This window comes from Lepisma saccharinum (genome assembly GCF_977018435.1).
Source record: "Lepisma saccharinum chromosome 12 unlocalized genomic scaffold, izLepSacc3.1 SUPER_12_unloc_1, whole genome shotgun sequence".
NCBI classification, from domain to species: Eukaryota; Metazoa; Arthropoda; class Insecta; order Zygentoma; family Lepismatidae; genus Lepisma; species Lepisma saccharinum.
In genome coordinates, this window is record NW_028142891.1 from 2,935,536 (window position 1) to 2,960,076 (window position 24,541).

Below are 24,541 nucleotides of genomic sequence, written 5' to 3' on the forward strand. Positions count from 1 at the left end.
TACACCTTCAATAATCAACAACCACCGATTTGTTCGTGATAACAAGTTCATAAAAATGTGGAAAAACCCACCTTTTTGAAAAAGACAAACGTCTCCAAGAAATTACAAAAAATCTTATTGGTACGTATAAGAAAGGTTCCACCCCTTTAGATGCTCATTCCTAAATTACGTGTTTCATTGCCTCATTCAATTACAAAGAAAGTTTTAACCAAGTCTAAGCGACCAAAAAAAGGGGGGGGGATGATGTGAGGAGAAGTGACATTAACGGAAACTTCGTCGCGATTACCAGATGTATGCTTTTGCGACGTATCTTACAAAAAATGCCAACCGTTGTTCTCGTTAATGTAAACGTGAGTGTAAGCACATTGCAGAACATCTAATATACTACACAATTTTGCATCCGCGTATTTTGCGTTTTAATTTTATCTATTTAAAGTGAGGGACAGGTAACGCAGTATCGAGATGAACAGTTATTTTACAACAAGCCGTATTCAGTTCTCAATTACGCGAATTTTTACCTTTTTTTTGGACAAGGAAGGTTTATTTCAGTAATATGGCGCACTTAGTAAGCAACTCTCACTTATCGTGCTCGAATATTGAACTCATGCTTTTTGTCTGTCGCACTTCTATTCACCACTAATATAACAAATCCACAGTTGCCTACCTTGATTTTGCACGATGCCACTCTCGTAGTCCTGGAAAAAGGTGGGGTGCACAACTTCCTTCACTTTTTTGATCGTCAAATCCTCGTTGACCAGCGTACGCCTTGCTTGGATTCCGACACAGTACATTTTCGATAGCCAAAATTACTCATAATTGCAGACTGTCGAAATGGCCTTTTTCACAATCCGCGTGTCCATATTCCAACATGTAACGTAATGTAAGAAATAGTGCTTAGCGGCTTTACAACAAATGTCCCGGAATTATATTTAATGAAGCACTTGCAATTCATCGCGTAGTAGTTGTATTTACGGTGGGATAAACCCACGAAAGTATGAACCCCCCTCAAGCAGCTTTGCTACACTTAAAACTTGCTCAACATGAGCATATGAGCTTTTTGCTCAAGTGTGGAACTCTTGCCTAATCCAAGATTTTTGTAAAAATGCCCTCAAGAATTTTTCAGAAAGGAAGTGAATTTTTCAGAAAGGAAGAGAATTTTTCAGAAAAGAAGTGCCCCTCAGATTGATTTGTCTATACTTACAAAAGGCTCTTCTGTGAGATTGTTGTCCATAAATTTGTTAAAAATATGCCCCTCTTGACCACACTTAAAACTAGGCCACCCACCTATACACACCTACACCCACCCACACCCACCCACACATATTCACTTCCGGTCCACTTCCGGTCCACTTCCGGTTTACTTCCGGTCCACTTCCGGTCCACTTCCGGTTTACTTCCGGTCCACTTGTGGCCAAGTTGTGGCCTATTTCTGCTTTTTTTATCCAGCATAGAATTTTCATTTGAATCCCAAGAAATTGTATATAAATACCAATGCCAAAAATATCAACACACATACACACACATACACACATACACACACACACACACACATACACACACACACACACACACACACACATACACACATACACACACACAAAGCACAGTGTTGAATCCAACTGATATTTTTTATCCAGCATAGAGTTTTGATTTGAATCCCAAGAAATTGTATATAAATACCAAAACCAAAAATATTAAGTGTATACACACATACACACGTACACACACACACACAGCACAGTGTTGAAGCCAATTGATATTTTTATCCAGCATAGAATTTTCATTTGAAACCCAGGAAATTGTATATAATAAACAACAGTAAAAATGCCGAATCAAAAATATTGTAATCAATGCAATAAAAATATATCCAGCCCCAATTGGGCCAGACACCAAAAAATTTGTAACCCGGACAAATACAAAACTCCCACAAAAATTTGCCCCAAATGCCATAGAAAATATAACATGCGATACTTCACATATAAACATAAAGATACTTGCTCTGCACAATCATCAACACAACCATCTACATCTGGTCTGAAAAGAAGACACGAAACACCTGTTAATGCCAGAGCAGCAAAGCAGCCACGCTATGCACCTATCCGTAGCAGTTTTAACGGCCAATTAAGAGATCACCGTTTTGTATCAGAGCCAAGATGTGACATTAAGAATTTTTTGAACAGTATAAATTCTGATCTCCAGGCAATTCTAAATGCACAAAATGGCTCTTATAAGCTCTCCCTCAAATTGTTTGTACAATATAAGAAGCCAAATGGCACAAAATTTACACAGCCCCACTTAACAGAAACTGTACCGGTTTATTCAAATACAAATTCGGACAAAATAATAAGCAGGTTGATAGATCAACTGAACACTAAACACTCTGAATTTGCAGCAAAAGAGTCTGGATGGAGCCTATGCGGCTCTCCGCACAAGTTATATGTTAATATTTCTGAATTCAGCCCATTAAAAGGTTCTACATATCTGCCATTACCTGCTAATATTAAAAACAGAAGAGCCGTAGTTAATATTGAAAATACCGACCAGAAATGTTTTTTGTGGTGTATTTTAGCTGTTTTGTTTCCAGTTTCAAGGCATCCAGAGAGAATAAGTTATTACAAACAGCATGAAAATGATTTTGACGATGCAATGGAGGGTTTGGAATATCCAATGTCAGTTCAGAATATTGATAAATTTGAAAAAAGGGCCAGGCATATCAATGGCAAACAATTATCTATTAATGTATTTATTTGTTCCACTGGCAATTGCTTGATAGCACCTCTCAGAATCAGTACAATTGATGATGAATCTGCTATTCCGATTGATCTGCTCTTAATTGAAGGGGATAGCACATATCATTATACTCTGATACATAATCTTGAAGCTTTAGTGAGAACGCAACTAGACAAATATAAAAAAATATTTAAGTTGTGCACAAGATGTTTAACTGTATTTGATGGTCAAAAAATGGTGAAGGGGGTTCGGGAAGAGAGTGCAGAAATTGCAAAAAACAAGTTAATTGAGCATCTGAAATACTGTGGGAATCATAAACCTGTTCATATGGTGATGCCTAATCCAAGTGAAAATTGCAAATTCAAAAAGTTTGAAGCCTTCTTGGAACACCCAGTATATATTGTCTGTGATTTTGAATCGAACGTCAAACCTATTGCATTCTGCAATCCAGATCCTGAAGAATCTTCAAGTACACCATACCAGCTACATGAACCTTCCAGCTTTTGTTATACAGTTATACGGGATGGTGTAGCTAGTGAGCCGTGCTCATACATGGGACCAGATGCCATCAAAATATTTGCACATAGAATAGAAAATGAGTGCCGTGACATAGCATCTAACATCTTATTAAAATCAAAGCCCATGTTGCCTTTAACAGAGGAAGAGATTGAAGATTTCAACAATGCAGAAAAATGTCCGGTATGTGATTCTGAATTTTCAGATACAAATATCAAGGTTCATCACCATTCTCATACAGATGGTCGATATAAACAGGCCCTGTGTAATAGCTGCAATATTCAGATCAAGAGACCAAGATTTATCCCCATATTTTGCCATGGAGCATCCAATTATGATTTCCATCATCTGATCAGATACGAGGGGTTTGAGAAGCAGAATTTAAATATTTTAGCTGAAAATGATGAGAAATATATATATCTATTAGCAAGATAATTAAAGTTAATGGTGTTCCTATTCACATAAGATTTCTTGATTCTTACAGATTTTTATCGGCTAGCCTGGCCACACTGGCCACTCAATTATCTGATGATCAATTCAAAATCACAAGTACCTCGTTTCCAAATCAGGACCTGAAATTAATTAGGCGGAAGGGTGTATATCCATATGACTATGTTACAGATTTTTCTAAATTTGATGAGTGTTCCCTGCCACCACAAGAAGCGTTTTACAGCAGAATCAGAGGATCTGGAATCAGTGATGAAGATTATCACCATGCCCAGTTGATGTGGAACAAATTAAAATGCAAGACATTTGGTGATTATCACATGGCATATTTGAAACTTGATGTCACCCTCTTAGCTGATATATTGCAAGCATTCAGAAAATCTTCCATGCAAAATTATAAACTGGACCCATTATATTTTTTCAGTGCCCCGGGCCTAGCATGGGCCGCAATGTTTTTCAACACCAAAAAGCAATTGGATCTGATCCACGATCAAGATATGTATCTGTTTATGGAGAAATGTATAAGAGGGGGGATGGTGCAATGTTCTCAGAGATATGCCAGAGCAAATAACAAGCATATTATGCTGCCTGATTATGATCCAGCACGGCCATCAAATTTTATACTGTATGTAGATGCAAACAGCCTCTATGGTCACGCCATGATGAAAAAACTGCCATATGCAGGGCTTGAATGGGTGGAAGATTTCAATATTGAAGATCTTAAGGATTTTGATGACCGTGAACATGGCCTCTTCTTAGAGGTTGATCTGAAATTTCCTGATAATGTGCACAACAAATTTTCTGATCTGCCCCCAATTCCCGAGGTTCAGTGTTCACCTGGCTCTAAACAGAAGAAGCTCATGATGACTCTGAAGACAAAACAAGGCTATGTCACATATTACAAAAACCTCCAGTTCCTGATGAAACATGGTGTTCAAGTGACCAAAGTTGGCAAAGTCTTGAGGTTCAGGCACTCAGAATGGTTGAAACCATACATTGATACAAATACAGAGCTTCGAACATCTGCAAAGAGCCAATTTGATAAGGGCTTGTTTAAATTGATGGTCAATTCTGTGTATGGCAAAACTATTGAAAATGTCAGAAAACATACCGATGTTAAAATAATTACTGACCCCAGCCGGAGCAAAAAATTGGTTGCAAAGCCCAACTTCAATTATAGAAGAATTTATGATGAGCACATGGCACTTTTCAACATGAAGAAAACAAAGATCAAATTTGATAAACCTATTTATGTAGGGGCTGCAATATTGGAATTGTCCAAATTACATATGTTAATATTGTATTATGAGGTGTTGAAACCTTTTTATGGTGATCGTGTAAAATTATTGTACATGGACACGGATAGTTTTATTCTTGATATTCAAACAGAAGATGTTTATCAAGATATGTCACAGCCTGAATTGTTTCAATATTTTGATACCAGTGAACATACAAGAATTCAACCCCACAACAAAAAGGTGCCTGGGAAGTTAAAAGATGAGACATGTGGTGATGTTATTGTGAAATTTGCTGGGTTAAGTGCCAAGATGTACACTTTTGAAACATGTAGTGGCGCTGTTGCCAAAAAGGCCAAGGGCATTGGCAAAGTAACTGTTGAAAAAGATCTTCAATTTGAAGATTATGAAAATTGCATCAAATCCCAGAATTCAATCAAAACATCAGAATCCAGAATTCAGAGTGTGGATCACTTGTTGACCAGCAATATTGTAAGAAAAGTGGCCCTGGACCCACATGATGATAAGAGATGCATTTTATCATGTGGCATACATACTTTACCTTGGGGGCATTGTGATTTGAAAAATGGAGATCAATGCCCAAACACAGAGCATGATTTGAAATAAATAAACATGCCTATGAACTTATTTGGGTTCAAAAAACAGGCTATTATGGAGCTGCCAACACCACAACCCTCTTCTGATATGCTGTCTAAACTGAGTGGCTTGTTAATTATTCATCTGAACAGCATACTTACAGATGTTGATGATGAAACAGGCAAAATATTGTACATATTTAACAATAATTTAAATCATTACCAATTACCTGTAGGTGGGCAATTGCAATTTATTACAACTCCTGAGGGTGATGTTAAAATTTCAGTAGGGAGAAATATTTATAGAATTAAGCACTCAAACATGGTTTCTGGCACTGTATATACTGTTTCTGCTGGTGACTGCTTATATATTGAGGTCCCTGGATCCTATGACAAGCTTATACCCTTTTTTATAGAATTAAGAATCAGATACTCAATAATAAATAACCACTAAAACAAAAATGCCTAATGATATATTTGGCCATACAAGACATGAAGATCACAGTGATGAGATTCTGATGCTTGATGTCAGAGTCAAGAAATTGAGAAGTGATTTACAAGCTTTACAAACCACACTGAATGCCAGTCTTCAACTAGAAATTACAAATTTGCAATCACAATGCATGGACCCTCTTCTTAAAATTGATTCTGAACTCAAAGTGCTGCTTCAGAAATATACTGATTTGGCCACATTGGATAATTTTCAAAGTTTAGAAGAAGCTGTGGCAGCTCTTCAAGCCAAATTTAAGACCCAGGCTACCAACTCTGAGCAATTGAAACAGCAATTGGAAGAGCAGATAAATAATGTCCAGACACAACTCCAAACAATTGTCAAAAGCATAAAATCACAAGAAGATTTTGATCTAGTGATTTCCACTCTAAAGGAACAGATTCAATCATTACAGATACCTAATCTGGACCCTCTGAACAATGCCATAGCCGAGGTTAAAGAAAAAATTGAGACACTTGAAAATTTTATGAACAATTTACCATCTTCTGATGCTTTGAATGCAATAACTCGGAGTGTAGCAAATATCAAGCTGCAACTTGAAACATATGAAGATTTTGGAAAAATTCAAAGTTCCATAACCCATCTTGAAGGTACAATAGCAGCAGTGCAAAGTGATTTGGCAAATGTACTAGAATCTCGCCTGCCCGGGATTGTAGATACACTTGTTAGTGTCCAGCAACAGATCACAAAGCTTGAAAACCTCAACACTGAATCTGAGCTATCTCATTTTCATCACTTGATCGATGATATCCAAACAAAGCTTGAAATTTTACAGCAATCAACACCCTCTCAGGCAGATATAGCCCTGCTCCAAAATGCTATGCAAAATGTGGCTGATGCTTCTGAATTAAACAATGTAAAATTGGCACTTGAATTTTTGCAAAATACTGTATCAAATCTTCCCACATCACAGGAACTTAAAAATATTAAGAGGGCAGTGAATCGTATATTGAAATCAGAAGATATCAAGAATATCCAGGCAGAGATCAAACAACTCACTCAGACAGTGGCCACTCTTCCAACCAATCAACATATTAATGAACTGCATGCCCTGTTTGAGGATATCAGAAGACAGGTCCATGATCTTACTGTCAAAATTCAAAATTGGCAGTTGTTGAAAATTTACAGCAAATTGTAGCTAATATCAAGCAACAGCTAGGGACCATGGAATCCAATCAAGCAAATGCTCGTTCTGTTTTTGCCACCCAGCTTCAAGAGATTGTGCAACAATACAAGAAACTTGTTGTGGACATAAAAATAAAGCCAGGCCATGATGATGTTGTTAGGACCATCAATGAGCACCTTGAATCTGTAACAAGCAGATTGCTTACAGCAGAAAAAGAAATAACAGGCATAATCGAGAATCCAAAACATACAGTAATTCTTGAATTGTACAGCATCCCCAACAAAGAATATGATTCACCATTTACACCAGGTGGGAAAATATATATGCTGTCCCCTGCACAATTTTATTACCAATTTTTTGTTGGGGGCACACAGACCAATCAAGATCAAATATTGGCTTCAACCACAGGCACACCACTACCCTACCTTATCAATAACAAATGCTGACAACAAAGTAAAAATCACCAGTGTAGAATTAGAGGATTTTACAGACCCCAATACATTAGAAACAGCCTATACTGAAGATGATGGCACTTTGGAATTTAAAATACAAATAGGGGACAAATTATATTTAGAAAATCCTGTAGTATCAGCTGCTGAATACCCTATAGTTGCAATATTCTTGTTTACATATTATGTCTAGACAAATTATTGTTGATGAATTACACAGACAAGCCAGACATAATTTTAAGAGACTCCCAGTAGTCACAAAAGGCATAGATGATTTATGGCAGAGCGACTTGATTGAGTTGTCAAGTGGACAGTTGAAAAACTTAGACAAAATCAACAAGGGCTACAAGTATCTACTCACTGTGATAGACACATTTTCAAAATTTGCCTGGGCTGTGCCACTCAAATCCAAGACTGGAAAATGTGTTACAGAAGCCATCAGGACAATCATCAATCATTCAGGAAGATCACCGCGCTATTTGCAAACAGATAATGGCAAAGAATTTTATAATTCTGTATTCCAACAATTTATTAAAAGCCAGTCAATAAAACATTATTCAAGTTACAGTGATCTCAAAGCCTCAATTGTAGAGAGATTCAACAGAACCTTAAAAAATCTTATGTATAAACAATTTACACTCCAAGGTAATTATAAATGGCTTAATATTCTTCCAGAACTTCTACTTAAATATAACAACTCGGTCCATTCCACAATCAACATGAAACCCTCTGAAGTAACTTCATCTGATGAGCAAAAATTGATCAGCACTGTTTATTATCCTAGATACCAGCCAACAACAAGAAGGGCCAAATACAGGGTGGGTGATCAAGTAAGAATCAGCAAATATAAGCACTTATTCAAGAGAGGCTTTACGAGAAACTGGAGCACTGAATTATTTACAGTGGTTCAAGTTAAACCCGGGACCCTTAACACATATATAATAAAAGATCATCGAGGAGAAATTCTCAAAGGCAGGTTCTATGAACAAGAGCTCAGCAAAACTAAACAGCCTGACACATATCTCATAGAAAAAATCATCCGCAGAAAAGGCAACAAGTTATTTGTCAAATGGCTAGGACTTCCAGAACACAGCTGGATCGATGCAGATAAAGTGATAATATGAGCACCTGGGATGTTATAAAAAGGCTGCCAGAACCTGAACAACAGAATAAGAGAAATGGCAACTTGCTGCCTGATAATATTAGGTGTCTTATTGTTGGGCCATCTGCTTGTGGTAAAACTACACTAATGGTTGATAATTTTTTATTGGCACCCAACTGGTTAGACTGGAAAAACAGGCACTTGTATGTTTTCTCTAAGAGCTTGGAACAATTAAAATATCAGCAGCTGATGAAGCTATATGATGGATTGGATATTGCCACTTTTGAATCAGAAGTTAAGCCACTCCATGAATGTCTCGATAATTCTGTTGTTGTGTTTGATGACATTATACTGGATAATCAAAACAAGGTTAGAAATTTTTTTACACAGGGCCGACACAAAAACATTGATTGCTTCTACCTGGCACAGACTTTTTCTAAAATACCGAAGCAGCTGATCCGAGACAACAGCAATTTTATATGTGTGTTTCATCAGGATCATACCAACCTCAAACACATACATGATGAATATGTAGGTGGGGACTTGAGCTACAATGATTTTTCCAAGTTTTGCAGCAGGTGCTGGAACCAGGACAGTTATGGGTTTGTCACAATTGATATGACAAGAACACCAAATAGTGGAAAATACAGAAATAAAATCAACGATTTTCTAGACGTAGAGACGTATATAAACAACCATGAAAAGGCCAATCATTGATGATCTTAAGTTAAGAGATTATCTTGTAAAAAGATTTAAGGGATGGAAATCAGAAAACCGGGGAATTTATGAAAAACACAAACAAACAGAACAGCCTGTCATTGATGCTATTAATAATTTAGGTAAGAATATCAAAACTGTTACAAAGCAAAATCAAAATTTGATCACAGAGCTTGTACCTGTAGCTGCTAGGAACATATTAGATTATCCATTCACCCCACTTTCCAGTATTCATACACCTAGTCCTGTTGCTCCTAGAAGAATTGAAGCTACTCAGGATCCTATTGAATTGGGTCTTCTTGCTCAAAAATATTTAACCACACCTAAAGACAACAAAGATGAGGTGTTTGGCTTATATGCTGACACAGAGCTTGATGGCAGTATCATACATAGAATTGGCAATTTCAGAGTAACTTTTATGGGGGATGATCTGATTGTTTATTCAGAATCTCATCTCGGAGAAAAAGGTGCTTTTGTTAAGTACCCCGGAACACCTGGATTGTGGGAACTGATGACTAGGAAGAGGCCTGGCAGCTATACAGATCAAGATTATGATTATTACAAAGAAATATTAATAAAATCAGATGCTCTATACCAGAACAATGATCCCACACAAAAAAGAGTCAAGTCTAGCAGTGGAGCAAAATACAACAATTTAATCAAGCCCATATGGTTGCAAATCAAGACTGGCAGTGGGATCAAACAATACAACACCCTGCCTAAAGAATTTGTGTGGGTTGATGATGTCAGGAAACTTGTAGATAGGTTATTGGTGATAGCTGGGGAGGAAAATGCTGGCAACAACAATTTTTACAATGAAAAGGTTGGAATTATGGACATGATAAGCACAAAATTGTCTAATTTTATAGTGAATGACACTAAGGGAATTGGATATCTTATAAAAATTATTAATACTCTACCACCTAAATTTTGGAATATTTCTGAGGGTCGGGGCTTGGTTAATGACATCATAAACAAGCTGCCATTTGAACTACATATTCCAGGCTATCAGTATTGTGGTCCAGGCACAAAATTGGACCATAGATTAAACAGAGGTGATCCTGGTGTTAATCCCCTAGATGCTGCTTGCAGAGACCATGACATAGCATACAACACACATTCTGATCTTGACAAGAGACATGTTGCAGACAAGAAATTAGAAGAAGCTGCATTTGGTAGATTTGTAAGCAAAGATGCTTCTTTGAGTGAAAAAATAGCAGCATTAGGGACCACCATAGCTATGAGCACCAAACAAAAACTGGGGTGGGGGCTGTGAATATGTATATAATAAACCTACAATGAAGGCCAAGGGTGTTATGTATCAAATACCTTATGCAGGTCTCAAATCTCTTAAAACTATTGATAGTCTTTTAACCAAAAAGCAGCGCAAGAAAAAAAGCTCTTGTCTTGCAAAGGGCCATGGTATGAAATTGTTGCTTAGTACCCCCCAATTAAAAAAATTACAGCAATCAAGAAAAAAATCACATGTAGGAGGATTCATATTTACCATCCCTGCCATCTTAGCTGCTCTCGGGGCTGTTGGGAGCTTGGCCGGGGGATCAGCTGCTATAGCAAAAACAGTAATAGATGCCAAAAAGAATAAGGCAGAATTAGATGAGCAGAAGCGCCATAATCTAGCTATGGAGAAAAAAGGCAAAGGTGTTAAGAGAGCCATGAATAAGTTTAAAAAAAACAAGAGCCGCTTACGAACCAAGATATTGAAGCTTTAATCAAGCCACTGGGCATCAAAAATTTTAGAGGTGTGTACATGTCTGATTCTTTACCGGAACAACCACTCAACAAAGAGTGTGGCATTGTTAATTTGGATGAGTACAAAAATCAGGGCACTCACTGGATCTGTTATCTTAAATATTTAAACAATGAGGCATTTGTGTTTGATTCATTTGGAGGTGTTCCACCTGAAAATTTAATAAAATATCTAAATTCAGCTAATCTTTATTACAATAATGCCCGTGTTCAAAACTTCAAAGATGTTAATTGCGGACATTTGTGTTTATCTGTTCTCAGATATATGTCTCAAATAAATAAACCATCAATTGAAAATTTTCAAAAAGCCTTGTGGTATTTAAAACATCATGGGGGTATTCCATCTCACCAGCCAAAATTCAATATTGAAACTCAAATTGCATGATGACATAGTGTATCCCAAAACAATAGCTCTCAGAGCATTTTACGGCATGTACCTGATCCCCAATATTACGCACCACAACAACACAATTGCAGTTGGGGATCAAAATATTGTCATCACTCCAGGGCAATATAATCTGTCCACTCTAAATGCTCAATTACCCAGAGGTATAATGTTAAGTCAAAATTCTGTCACTCACAGAGTAGAGATTGTATCTGCTACAGAAACAGTGGATCTGGGTACTATAGGAGAGCTGTTAGGCTTTGAGAACAACACAAAACTTGAACCAGCAATCAAACACACTGCTATTAATATACCTAAATTCTTAGCCATAGAGACTCTGAATATTCACTGTAATGTGGCTGAGGGTATGATCACCAAATCAAATGGCATAGGCACTCACAAACAAACCGGCATCATTGCAACATTCAAACCTAATTCCGAATTCATGGAGCCAATCATCTACAATCCATCCCCAACATTATATTTTCCTGTGTGTCATAACAGAATAGATTATATTGAATTGATGGTCACTAATGAAAAAGAAGAATTAGTTGATTTTGCTGGAGCCACAACAACTGCTATCATAGAGATTAATATTTAAATAAAAATACATACAATGGAAAATATTGAGAGTTATGAGCTACAATCATTCCCCCCAAACAGGAGGACATTTGCAAATTTAAATCAACCCAACACAGAGATCGAGGTTGATCTTGATGTAGGGGACGGCTTTATACACCCTCACAGAGCAGATCTATACATCAAATTTGATGTTGTAAAACTCGATGGAACAGATTATCCGGCAAATTCAAATATAAGACTTGTAGATAATTTTGTGCCGCATCTGTTCTCTGAAATTGAGATCAGAAAGCATGGCGTTGTTATAAACAGAGTGGATTATCCCGGAATTACCTCCACAGCTTTGGCTACATTAAAATTATCCAAAACAGAGGCTTCATACTACAAAATAGGTGGATTTGAAGCTGGTGATAAGATATTATCTAAAAACCACACAGTGCTGTTCCCGATGCGCCTGTTGCCAGGATTCTTCTCAGATTACAAAGATATTATGTGGAAGGGTGGGTTAAGAATTACATTTAGAAGAGCTGCAAATGATAACAATGCTTTGATGAGGTACAGTGCAATAAACCCTACAGGAGAAGCTCTGCCTAATACCCTACCTGATGAGGGCAAGTGCATTATTCAGACTATGGAGTTAAGAATCCCAGTTGTTGAGTATGAGGCCAGCTATGCTCTTAAATACAAAGCTGATATCCTAAAAAATCCACATATTCCTCTGCAATTTTATACATATCAATGCGTACAGAAGCCTGCATCTGGTTCTTATTATGAGTTTGATGCTACAAATTCATTCTCCAGCATTCAATACGACATGCCTGATTTTGTGGTGGTTCTGTTTCAGACTGGAAGACACAATAATCAGGAAAAAAATTCAAGTAAATTTGATAACTGCAACATCAAGAACATATATCTTAAAAATGGCAGAAATGAGGTCTTTCCTAGAGAAAATTACAATTTAGACATTTCCAAGGATGATTTTCTCAAATTATATGAGGCTTTTTCGGCTTTCAAAAGGGTCACTACTGGCAATACTGACATGTATTACACACCAGATGAATTCAAAGCACAGAGACCCATGTTTGTCATCAACACTTCAAAAAGGAAACAAGTTGTGGTGAATGACAGGACGAACATTAAAATTATCTGTGAATTCCACGAGGCATTACCCGATGACACCATATGTAGTGTTATTCTCATAGGCGAAAAATCATATGTTTATGATGTAAGAAATGAAAGAGTCACGGAGCAATTCTAGAAGATTTACATTATCTTAATACTAGATATGCAAGATGAGCCTGGTGTCCAATTGAACTCAAACCGGAAGTGGACCGGAAGTAAACCGGAAGTGGACCGGAAGTAGACCGGAAGTGGACCGGAAGTGGACCGGAAGTGAATATGTGTGGGTGGGTGTGTGTAGGTGTGTATGGGTGTAGGTGGCCTAGTTTTAAGTGTGGTCAAGAGGGGCATATTTTTAACAAATTTATGGACAACAATCTCACAGAAGAGCCTTTTGTAAGTATAGACAAATCAATCTGAGGGGCACTTCTTTTCTGAAAAATTCTCTTCCTTTCTGAAAAATTCTTGAGGGCATTTTTACAAAAATCTTGGATTAGGCAAGAGTTCCACACTTGAGCAAAAAGCTCATATGGCCATGTTGAGCTTGTTTTAAGTATAGCAAATCTGCTGGAGGGGAGCTCATACTTTCGTGGGTTTATCCCACCGTAAATACAACTACTTCGCGTGTTATAAGTAACATGGTAGCGAACGTCAAAGTTCAAAGTTTTGTTACCGATGATGCATTATGCAGCGAATCAAAAAAATAGTCGACGGAACCAAACGCAATACACAACTGTTGCCGCTATATGCCCATGTCTGCCGCTCTTGCCTTCCGTTGATTTAGAGGGGGCGTGGTTTTACGATTCGATGACTGGAGAGTGATTATAGGAGCCATCTGTCGTAACTCATGAGAATTAAATCATGAGCGATTATACATCGCGTAATTTTGAGCGGAGCATTTATTTTTTTTTCAACAAAGTTGGAAGTTGTAAGATTTTGCTAATATTAATTGCAACAAATCGTTACAAATTCTCCCCCCACTGGCAATGACAAAAAAAAAATTCCCCCACTTGAGCATCTTTACAAACTTGAACCTCTAACTTGTTTGTATCAATCAATCATACACGATGAATTTTAAATATTCAAGCATTAGAATTATTTACAATCAAATATACAATAGTAATAAAATGATAAATAATAAATATAGATAAAACCTAGGAATTATCAACTAACATGAATATAAGAACACTTACATATATATATAATGGAAAATTAATGACCTATACACAAAATGCACCAAACAAGTAATGACAATTTCAAAAATGATTAGATGCAAAAATAGACATTGATTATATAAACCTGTATATAAATGGAAAATCACACAATTGCATTGTAATAATATAAATATATATATATAAATAAATATGATTTGTTGGTTCTGAAACAAAAACAAATCAAGAAAAGACATAGAATATACATTATTTGAATACTTCCATTTTAGAATTTTTTATAATAACAAAGGTGTTGCATACACGATGACCAGAAAATGATGCAAATGGAGTCATAATCGTATGTTGTCCCAAAATATGCCAAAGATCGATTTGGTAAAAAGATTTTGACGAATGTTTCCTCCGAAAAAATACATGAAAAGAAAAAGAATCTGAAATTAAAATATTGAAAAGAAGAAGGGGATAGGAAAGAAGGAGGAAATATTGATGTTACAGAGACAGTTACGGAATGAGCATCTTTACAAAGTTATTAAAGCCATGATGAAACATATAAGCAAACATAACTAAATTTAATGGTTAAGTCAAAACCAACAAGTATATTATCAATTTTAAGATGCAATAGAATGAAAAATTGATTTTTATGCAAATTGGAAATGTAAATCATAGGATAAAAATGACACTACCATATATATATATGAAAAAAGAACACATGTACACATTACACAATAAATATCCTAATTTTCTCATAGAAAAAACTCATAGCTATACACTGGAATAGTCAAAAGCAGAGCATTCATTTTGCCAAAAAAATTATTATATGTAGAATGCAATATTAACAACAAGAACACTCTTATCTACATCTTATCAAAACATGGGTTGCATAATTGCAAATACAGTCAGTACCCGTATATCAAGGTTGCGAACGCATTCTGGAAAGTCTTAATCGACAAGAATGTACTTTGTGTCCAGCTTTATGGCAGAATGAACAGATTAATGGAGGTTGAGGTCTATTTAATGGTGATGGAGTATTCTCAACAAATAGTGAAGCTAAAGGAACGTTGAGAGTTACATCCGGAGATGCAGGTGGATCACGAATATGGTAGGGCTTAATATGAGAAATATGGACCTTTCTTACAAAGACTTGAGTATCAGGGTCAACTAGCAATACAGTTACAGGACCCAAAAATTTAAAGATTTTTGTAGAACCCGACCAACGTTCCTGTAATTTGGCGGAAACCTTTTGTAGAGCATTACTCTGAGGAAAGGTTCGAAAAAGAACCAAATCGCCAACTTTAAATGTAGATGCCTGTCGCTTGGGATCATATTTCGTCTTACGAGTATACCATGCTTTCTGTAAATGGTGGTATGCTTGTGCCCAACAATGTGCACGTTCAGAGGAAGGAGGAGTGGTAACATAATGCGTGGAAGGAAGATAATTAAATTGTTGTAGATTGGCTGGAAAATACATGTTAAAGGTCAAAGAGAGACTCTATAGGGGTACTATAATTTTGAGATTCAGCCAAAGGAAAATAATAAGGAAAAAGGACAATTAATAATACGTTACAAAATTTCAAAGGTATGAAATCAATTACAAAATCCCCAAAATTTTCTAACCATGCTCTGCTACCAGAAATTTTGTAACGTTCAAGTTGCCGGGTGCTTTTATCTTTTGGGTAAACTGGGCCCCTTTTGTTATAAACAATTTCCCTAGAGTCCTGGATCTAAATTATGTGCACCTCGGCATACGTCACAAAATCTAAATGGGGGAACAGCGATTAAGAAAAGGTAGTGTAACAGTCTTTACAAGGATATTCGCAACAAGTATTTATACAAAGTATCCAAAGGGAGGAGAACGTATTCCCAATAAAGTTTTCAAAAATGCGTTGCGCAATCCCTGCAAAATAAATTGTGTCACTAAACTATTACTACACAACTTTCTACAAATCCACCAATCACTAACTACTATATCACACACACTCTTGCATACTAGTAAGTATGTGCACACGACGAATCAGGAAGGTAGTTAGAGTAAATTGTATCAACAAAAAGTCAAAGATTCAATTTAACAATTTAATAACAGTAGTGTAATTCCTTTTTGGCATTCTAACAATTTACAATGGTTTTAAGCGTAATTTTTCCAGTAATAATCAATGAACTCAACAACAAATTCAAAAAGGTCAACGTATCAAACTAAGTCAAAGGTATACAATTTGTTTTAATTTGCGTTTATGTGCAAGTTTTAAGTTTCTTTCATTTTTTTTTTTTTATTACATTGATCAAAGAACTCTTCTTACACCTTCAATAATCAACAACCACCGATTTGTTCGTGATAACAAGTTCATAAAAATGTGGAAAAACCCACCTTTTTGAAAAAGACAAACGTCTCCAAGAAATTACAAAAAATCTTATTGGTACGTATAAGAAAGGTTCCACCCCTTTAGATGCTCATTCCTAAATTACGTGTTTCATTGCCTCATTCAATTACAAAGAAAGTTTTAACCAAGTCTAAGCGACCAAAAAAAGGGGGGGGATGATGTGAGGAGAAGTGACATTAACGGAAACTTCGTCGCGATTACCAGATGTATGCTTTTGCGACGTATCTTACAAAAAATGCCAACCGTTGTTCTCGTTAATGTAAACGTGAGTGTAAGCACATTGCAGAACATCTAATATACTACACAATTTTGCATCCGCGTATTTTGCGTTTTAATTTTATCTATTTAAAGTGAGGGACAGGTAACGCAGTATCGAGATGAACAGTTATTTTACAACAAGCCGTATTCAGTTCTCAATTACGCGAATTTTTACCTTTTTTTTGGACAAGGAAGGTTTATTTCAGTAATATGGCGCACTTAGTAAGCAACTCTCACTTATCGTGCTCGAATATTGAACTCATGCTTTTTGTCTGTCGCACTTCTATTCACCACTAATATAACAAATCCACAGTTGCCTACCTTGATTTTGCACGATGCCACTCTCGTAGTCCTGGAAAAAGGTGGGGTGCACAACTTCCTTCACTTTTTTGATCGTCAAATCCTCGTTGACCAGCGTACGCCTTGCTTGGATTCCGACACAGTACATTTTCGATAGCCAAAATTACTCATAATTGCAGACTGTCGAAATGGCCTTTTTCACAATCCGCGTGTCCATATTCCAACATGTAACGTAATGTAAGAAATAGTGCTTAGCGGCTTTACAACAAATGTCCCGGAATTATATTTAATGAAGCACTTGCAATTCATCGCGTAGTAGTTGTATTTACGGTGGGATAAACCCACGAAAGTATGAACCCCCCTCAAGCAGCTTTGCTACACTTAAAACTTGCTCAACATGAGCATATGAGCTTTTTGCTCAAGTGTGGAACTCTTGCCTAATCCAAGATTTTTGTAAAAATGCCCTCAAGAATTTTTCAGAAAGGAAGTGAATTTTTCAGAAAGGAAGAGAATTTTTCAGAAAAGAAGTGCCCCTCAGATTGATTTGTCTATACTTACAAAAGGCTCTTCTGTGAGATTGTTGTCCATAAATTTGTTAAAAATATGCCCCTCTTGACCACACTTAAAACTAGGCCACCCACCTATACACACCTACACCCACCCACACCCACCCACACATATTCACTTCCGGTCCACTTCCGGTCCACTTCCGGTTTACTTCCGGTCCACTTCCGGTTTACTTCCGGTCCACTTGTGGCCAAGTTGTGGCCTATTTCTGCTTTTTTTATCCAGCATAGAATTTTCATTTGAATCCCAAGAAATTGTATATAAATACCAATGCCAAAAATATCAACACACATACACACACATACACACATACACACACACACACACACACACACACATACACACATACACACACACAAAGCACAGTGTTGAATCCAACTGATATTTTTTATCCAGCATAGAGTTTTGATTTGAATCCCAAGAAATTGTATATAAATACCAAAACCAAAAATATTAAGTGTATACACACATACACACGTACACACACACACACAGCACAGTGTTGAAGCCAATTGATATTTTTATCCAGCATAGAATTTTCATTTGAAACCCAGGAAATTGTATATAATAAACAACAGTAAAAATGCCGAATCAAAAATATTGTAATCAATGCAATAAAAATATATCCAGCCCCAATTGGGCCAGACACCAAAAAATTTGTAACCCGGACAAATACAAAACTCCCACAAAAATTTGCCCCAAATGCCATAGAAAATATAACATGCGATACTTCACATATAAACATAAAGATACTTGCTCTGCACAATCATCAACACAACCATCTACATCTGGTCTGAAAAGAAGACACGAAACACCTGTTAATGCCAGAGCAGCAAAGCAGCCACGCTATGCACCTATCCGTAGCAGTTTTAACGGCCAATTAAGAGATCACCGTTTTGTATCAGAGCCAAGATGTGACATTAAGAATTTTTTGAACAGTATAAATTCTGATCTCCAGGCAATTCTAAATGCACAAAATGGCTCTTATAAGCTCTCCCTCAAATTGTTTGTACAATATAAGAAGCCAAATGGCACAAAATTTACACAGCCCCACTTAACAGAAACTGTACCGGTTTATTCAAATACAAATTCGGACAAAATAATAAGCAGGTTGATAGATCAACTGAACACTAAACACTCTGAATTTGCAGCAAAAGAGTCTGGATGGAGCCTATGCGGCTCTCCGCACAAGTTATATGTTAATATTTCTGAATTCAGCCCATTAAAAGGTTCTACATATCTGCCATTACCTGCTAATATTAAAAACAGAAGAGCCGTAGTTAATATTGAAAATACCGACCAGAAATGTTTTTTGTGGTGTATTTTAGATGTTTTGTTTCCAGTTTCAAGGCATCCAGAGAGAATAAGTTATTACAAACAGCATGAAAATGATTTTGACGATGCAATGGAGGGTTTGGAATATCCAATGTCAGTTCAGAATATTGATAAATTTGAAAAAAGGGCCAGGCATATCAATGGCAAACAATTATCTATTAATGTATTTATTTGTTCCACTGGCAATTGCTTGATAGCACCTCTCAGAATCAGTACAATTGATGATGAATCTGCTATTCCGATTGATCTGCTCTTAATTGAAGGGGATAGCACATATCATTATACTCTGATACATAATCTTGAAGCTTTAGTGAGAACGCAACTAGACAAATATAAAAAAATATTTAAGTTGTGCACAAGATGTTTAACTGTATTTGATGGTCAAAAAATGGTGAAGGGGGTTCGGGAAGAGAGTGCAGAAATTGCAAAAAACAAGTTAATTGAGCATCTGAAATACTGTGGGAATCATAAACCTGTTCATATGGTGATGCCTAATCCAAGTGAAAATTGCAAATTCAAAAAGTTTGAAGCCTTCTTGGAACACCCAGTATATATTGTCTGTGATTTTGAATCGAACGTCAAACCTATTGCATTCTGCAATCCAGATCCTGAAGAATCTTCAAGTACACCATACCAGCTACATGAACCTTCCAGCTTTTGTTATACAGTTATACGGGATGGTGTAGCTAGTGAGCCGTGCTCATACATGGGACCAGATGCCATCAAAATATTTGCACATAGAATAGAAAATGAGTGCCGTGACATAGCATCTAACATCTTATTAAAATCAAAGCCCATGTTGCCTTTAACAGAGGAAGAGATTGAAGATTTCAACAATGCAGAAAAATGTCCGGTATGTGATTCTGAATTTTCAGATACAAATATCAAGGTTCATCACCATTCTCATACAGATGGTCGATATAAACAGGCCCTGTGTAATAGCTGCAATATTCAGATCAAGAGACCAAGATTTATCCCCATATTTTGCCATGGAGCATCCAATTATGATTTCCATCATCTGATCAGATACGAGGGGTTTGAGAAGCAGAATTTAAATATTTTAGCTGAAAATGATGAGAAATATATATATCTATTAGCAAGATAATTAAAGTTAATGGTGTTCCTATTCACATAAGATTTCTTGATTCTTACAGATTTTTATCGGCTAGCCTGGCCACACTGGCCACTCAATTATCTGATGATCAATTCAAAATCACAAGTACCTCGTTTCCAAATCAGGACCTGAAATTAATTAGGCGGAAGGGTGTATATCCATATGACTATGTTACAGATTTTTCTAAATTTGATGAGTGTTCCCTGCCACCACAAGAAGCGTTTTACAGCAGAATCAGAGGATCTGGAATCAGTGATGAAGATTATCACCATGCCCAGTTGATGTGGAACAAATTAAAATGCAAGACATTTGGTGATTATCACATGGCATATTTGAAACTTGATGTCACCCTCTTAGCTGATATATTGCAAGCATTCAGAAAATCTTCCATGCAAAATTATAAACTGGACCCATTATATTTTTTCAGTGCCCCGGGCCTAGCATGGGCCGCAATGTTTTTCAACACCAAAAAGCAATTGGATCTGATCCACGATCAAGATATGTATCTGTTTATGGAGAAATGTATAAGAGGGGGGATGGTGCAATGTTCTCAGAGATATGCCAGAGCAAATAACAAGCATATTATGCTGCCTGATTATGATCCAGCACGGCCATCAAATTTTATACTGTATGTAGATGCAAACAGCCTCTATGGTCACGCCATGATGAAAAAACTGCCATATGCAGGGCTTGAATGGGTGGAAGATTTCAATATTGAAGATCTTAAGGATTTTGATGACCGTGAACATGGCCTCTTCTTAGAGGTTGATCTGAAATTTCCTGATAATGTGCACAACAAATTTTCTGATCTGCCCCCAATTCCCGAGGTTCAGTGTTCACCTGGCTCTAAACAGAAGAAGCTCATGATGACTCTGGAGACAAAACAAGGCTATGTCACATATTACAAAAACCTCCAGTTCCTGATGAAACATGGTGTTCAAGTGAGCAAAGTTGGCAAAGTTTTGAGGTTCAGGCACTTAAAATGGTTGAAGCCATATATTAATACAAACACAGAGCTTCGAACATCTGCAAAGAGCCAATTTGATAAGGCCTTGTTTAAATTGATGGTCAATTCAGTGTATGGCAAAACTATTGAAAATGTCCGATGTTAACGTAAAACATACCGATGTTAAAATAATTACTGACCCCAGCCTGAGCAAAAAATTGGTTGCAAAGCCTAATTTCAATTATAGAAGAATTTATGATGAAAATATGGCTCTTTTCAACATGAAAAAATCAAAGATTAAGTTTGATAAACCTATTTATGTAGGGGCTGTGATATTGGAATTGGCCAAATTACATATGTTAAAATTGTATTATGATGTGCTGAAAACTTTTTATGGTGATAGTGTAAAATTGATGTACATGGACACGGATAGTTTTGTTCTTGATATTCACACAGAAGATGTTTATAAAGATATGTCACAGCCTGCATTGCTTGAATATTTTGATACCAGTGAACATACAAGGATTCAACCCCACAACAAAAAGGTGCCTGGCAAGTTAAAAGATGAGACACTTGGTGATGTTATTGTGGCATTTGCTGGGTTAAGAGCCAAGATGTACAGTTTTGAAACATGTAGTGGTGTTGTTGCCAAAAAAGCCAAGGGCATTGGCAGAGTGACTGTTGACAAAGAGCTTGAATTTGAGGATTACAAAAATTGCCTCAAATCATGTAGCACAATCAGAACATCAGAATCCAGAATTCAGAGTATGGATCACTTGTTGACTACAAATATTGTAAGAAAAGTGGCTCTGGACCCACATGATGATAAGAGATGAATTTTATCATGTGGCATACATACTCTACCATGGGGTCATTGTGATTTGAAAAGTGGGAATCAATGCCCAATTACAGAGCATGATTTGAAATAAATAAACATGCCTATGAACTTATTTGGGTTCAAAAAACAAGCTATTATGGAGCTGCCAACACCACAACCCTCTTCTGATATGATATCTAAACTAAGTGGCTTGTTAATTATTCATCTAAACAGCATACTTACAGATATTGATGATGAAACAGGCAAAACATTGTACATATTTAACAATAATTTAAATCATTACCAATTACCTGTAGGTGGGCAATTGCAATTTATTACAACCCCTGAGGGTGATGTTAAAATTTCAGTAGGGAGAAATATTTATAGAATTAAGCACTCAAACATGATTTCTGGCACTGTTTATATTGTTTCTGCTGGTGTCTGCTTATATATTGAGGTCCCTGGATCCTATGACAAGCTTATACCCTTTTTTATAGAATTAAGAATTAGATATTCAATAATAAATAACCGCTAAAACAAAAATGCCTAATGATATATTTGGCCAAACAAGGCATGAAGATCACAGTGATGAGATTCTGATGCTTGATGTCAGAGTCAAGAAATTAAGAAGTGATTTACAAGCTTTACAAACCACACTCAATGCCAGTCTTCAATTAGAAATTACAAATTTACAATCACAATGCATGGACCCTCTTCTTAAAATTGACTCAGAACTTAAATTATTGCTTCAGAAATATACTGACCTGGCCACATTAGATAATTATCAAAATTTAGAAGAAGCTGTAGCAGCTCTTCAAGCCAAATTTAAGAGCCAGGCCACCAACTCTGAGCAATTGAAACAACAATTAGAAGAGCAAATAAATATTGTCCAGACACAACTCCAAACAATTGTCAAAAGCATAAAATCACAAGAAGATTTTGATCTAGTGATTTCCACTCTAAAGGAACAGATTCAGTCACTCCAAATACCTAATCTGGACCCTCTGAACAATGCCATAGCCGAGGTTAAAGAAAAAATTGAGACACTTGAAAATTTTATGAACAATTTGCCATCTTCTGATGCTTTGAATGCAATAACTCGGAGTGTAGCAAATATTAAGCTGCAACTTGAAACATATGAAGATTTTGAAAAAAATCAAAGTTCCATAACCCATCTTGAAGGTACAATAGCAGCAGTGCAAAGTGATTTGGCAAATGTACTAGAATCCCGATTGCCTGGGATTGTAGATACCCTTGTTAGTGTCCAGCAACAAATCACAAAGCTTGAAAACCTCAACACTGAATCTGAACTATCTCATTTTCATCACTTGATAGATGATATCCAAACAAAGCTTGAAATTTTACAACAATCAACACCCTCTCAGGCAGATATAGCCCTGCTCCAAAATGCTATGCAAAATGTGGCTGATGCTTCTGAATTAAACAATGTAAAATTGGCACTTGAATCTTTGCAAAATACAGTATCAAATCTGCCTACATCACAGGAACTTAAAAATATTAAGAGAGCAGTGAATCGCATATTGAAATCAGAAGATATCAAGAATATTCAGGCAGAGATCAAACAACTTACTCAGACAGTGGCCACTCTTCCAACTAATCAACATATTAATGAATTGCATGCCCTGTTTGAGGATATCAGAAGACAGGTCCATGATCTTACTGCTCAAAATTCAAAATTGGCAGTTGTTGAAAATTTGCAACAAATTGTAGCTAATATCAAGCAACAGCTAGGGACCATGGAATCCAATCAAGCAAATGCTCTGTCTGTTTTTGCCACCCAGCTACAAGAAATTGTACAACAATACAAAAAACTTGTTGTGGACATAAAAATCAAGCCAGGCCATGATGATGTTGTTAGGACCATCAATGAGCACCTTGAATCTGTAACAAGCAGATTGCTCACAGCAGAAAAGGAAATAACAGGAATAATCGAGAATCCAAAACATACAGTAATTCTTGAATTGTACAGCATCCCCAACAAAGAATATGATTCTCCATTTACACCAGGTGGCAAAATATATATGCTGTCCCCTGCACAATTTTATTACCAGTTTTTTGTTGGGGGCACATTGAGACCAATCAAGATCAAATATTGGCTTCAACCACAGGCACACCACTACCCTACCTTATCAATAACAAATGCTGATAACAAAGTGAAAATCACCAGTGTAGAGTTAGAGGATTTTACAGATCCCAATACATTAGAAACAGCATATGTTGAAGATGATGGCTCTCTGGAATTTAAAATACAAATAGGGGACAAATTATATTTAGAAAATCCTGCAGTATCAGCTGCTGAACACCCCATAGTTGCAATATTCTTGTTTACATATTATGTCTAGACAAATTATTGTTGATGA